This window comes from Kryptolebias marmoratus, linkage group LG20 (genome assembly GCF_001649575.2).
Source record: "Kryptolebias marmoratus isolate JLee-2015 linkage group LG20, ASM164957v2, whole genome shotgun sequence".
NCBI lineage: Eukaryota > Metazoa > Chordata > Actinopteri > Cyprinodontiformes > Rivulidae > Kryptolebias > Kryptolebias marmoratus.
Window position 1 is genome coordinate 5,323,193 of NC_051449.1, and position 2,906 is coordinate 5,326,098.

A 2,906-nucleotide genomic window follows, 5' to 3' on the forward strand; every position below is an offset into this window, starting at 1 on the left:
TTTTTCATCTGAAATCATTTTTTGTATTTATTCTTTTACATTGTGTATATTGTAAAATATGTAAGTTCTTTAAAAAATTGATAATTTTAGGAAATTTATAAAACCGGAACTATAAATTACGAAGATGTTAAATAGTTGCTGAACAAAAAATATGCTAGGATTTAATTTTATTATTATTTAGAAAGATTTGAGAGCAGTTTGATGTTTTTTTTCTCAGAAAATTTTTATTTTCTGAACCGTTTGAACTTGTTTTTCTGTAGCTGTTTTCTATAAATGTGTGAATGCTGAGTCAGCATTTACACCTCTGTTTTCCTGTTTAATTTCTTCTGTATGCTTTGTTCATCTAACTTCTTCTGCATTCTTCATGCTATTTTAACCAATCATATATTGAAACGGTCAGCACTGAGTCAATGCAACTTTTGTTGAATCATAACTTTTGTACTTTTTGAATTGCTAACTTTATTTACAAAACTTTTCCCATTAGAAATGCATTAAGATCTCTTTAATTCCTTCAAAAACAGTGTTCTCTGATATCTGCTTCAGTATATTACTCTGTTGTTGTCTTCTTGTGCTCCTCTTAGCTTTTAGTTACAGACTTTCTAACATTAGCAGCTTTTAGCTACTGTATTGCTACATTTAGCATTTAGCTACTGTGTTGCTAATCCTTGCTTGGATAACAGTTATGCAATTTTAGCTTTTAGCTAGTGTTTTGCTGATTTCGGTTTCTGTTCTGCTGTTTTAACTTTAACAATTCAGGTTACAATTTAGTTTTCAACAAATTTGACCTGATTGTGTGAATGCTGACGTGCGTGAAGCTTTTTGTTACCCTTCGGCTACTTTTGGCTAACTTTGATTTTAAATGCTGGATGCACATATTCATTTTCTTTCTCCAGCTGATGCATTTGTTTTACTCTGGAGCTCCCATTTCTACCCTTTTTGTATATTTCAGCCCTGAATTCTGACAGATTCTCTCCTCCTTCCTGCTTTTTTTTGACACGTTTTGAGTTTTTATATAGTCGAACCTTAAATTAGTCTCAGTGTTTGGCTGAGACGTGTCTGCCGCAGCCTCAGGTGGTTTTTACCGCGCCACCATCAAACCTTCACATTCTCCTCACCTAATTACTCGTGTCACCTGCGCCACCTCGCTGTGCGGCTCAGAGCGTCGCGTCACTTCCAAACAAAATCCAACCTTCTCCTCTCTGAGTCCTGGCTGCTCCTGTGGGACGTGAGCCCAAACTCTAATTTATTCCATAGGTGCTTAGCTGAAAAAAGAGTGATGTAAACGCGTGTGCAGGTAAATCTCTCTCATGTATCTTGACAAACATATTGGCTGCTGCTGTGATGAAGCCCACCTCCCGTCCTTCCCTCCATCAAGGATTCCTCCTTTCTTCTTCTGCAGATATCCGCCTAATTCTACCTCAAAATGGATGGCTGTTGTCTTTTTTTTCTTTTTTTCTGCCTGCCCATATTGAGCCGGGAGATTAGAGCAATCAGATTAGGAGTGCTGCTGACCTGCAGGCAGAGCGAGTGAGCGGCTCCGAGTCTTTCCAAGCTCCTCTTCTCTGCTTAATGTTTTCCACCACTTCAGCTATTTTTTTTTGTTTTTTTTTCCTCTCTTGATGTTGTTCGACTTTATTATCTTCCGATAAAAGGTAAGCATGAAAATTAACTGTGATTTCTTCCATTTGTGAAGCTGAAAGCTGTGTTTGATTTTATAGGAGCTGACAGGTGTGTGGTCATTAGTTGCTGCCATAACATATTGCTTTATTTATTTTATTTTTTTGTTGAACTTACTTATCTCACAGCAGCCTCTTCACGACGTGACAAGCTGGCAGGAGTATTTCTCCATTAATTTGACCAATCTTGTGCAAGGATATCCTGTTGTGTATAATTTGAGTTTGAGTCAGAGGCATAATAACAGCCTTTGCTCTCCCGTTTTAGTCGTGCAGTTTGCTCTTTTGTTTTCCTCCTGAGTGTTTGTGGTCCTGCGTTCTCCGTCTGCCAGTCTGCGGTAATCTGTTGGACATGTCGCTCTGGAACAAAAAAATTACTTTTCATGTCCGTCTGCGCATAATGTATACATGTCATTGTTTCCCCCCCCCTCTGGTATCTTCAAAATTAATTTGTATTTGGAATAAATCTGGACGGCGGAGCAGGTACAAAATACATGTTTCATTCAGGTACGACCATAAAGTCACGCTTAAATCTTCTTAACTGAGTAATAACATTCTATAGTTTTCATGTTTTAAAACCCTGCTCTTATTTTCTTTATATTCTCACACAACAGAGGGGGTCTGGAGACGTTGCTCAGGAACATCTCTGCAGGGTCTAAGCCTATAAGGAAAATTGGCTTGAAGGAGGGTCACTGAAAAAAAGTTGTTTCGCCCGAGCTAGGGTGAAAGTCAGGTCACATCCAAGGGAAGTAAACAGTGGCTGCATGCTGTTCCTATTCCTACCTGATAACAAACAAATAAGGCTGCGTGTTTGTTTATTAAAATGTCTTTAGGAACTAAACATTAAAATAAAGTGAATGCAGAATTTAAGAGGTCAGGTATATATATATATATATATATATATATATATATATACATGTAAAATCTGCAGTGAGCATCAGTAGAAGTCATTTTTAATAGTCTGTGTCTGCTATACATCTTCTTTGTTTATCTTCTCTCTGACTTAGTAGTCAGGACAGGTTTCTGCTTTTGTTTCTCTCAGATGTAAGGATTTTAAAACCACCAAGTAGCCGATTTCAGTCCATTCCCTCTTTAAAAAGCTAACTGTAATTGGGAAAGATGTAAAATAATTGGTAAAATAATTAATCTTGTGGGGGGTGCTCCGGGAGTATGGGGTACCAGGCCCTTTGATACGGGCTGTTAGGTCCCTTTATGAACGGTGTCAGAGCTTGG

At 37.8% G+C, this 2,906-nt stretch overlaps 1 protein-coding gene across 2 annotated transcripts in view; it reads left to right on the plus strand.

Moving 5' to 3' along the window:
• Window positions 1-172: 172 nt before the first annotated feature.
• The window catches only part of LOC108232920 (retinal-specific phospholipid-transporting ATPase ABCA4-like), a 48,195-nt gene continuing 45,461 nt past the window's right edge, over window positions 173-2,906 (plus strand). For both annotated transcript variants that reach the window (XM_025004805.2, XM_017411054.3), the window contains exon 1: window positions 173-1,652. The gene's annotated coding sequence lies outside the window, so the exon portion shown is untranslated. The remainder of the gene's footprint in view (window positions 1,653-2,906) is intronic.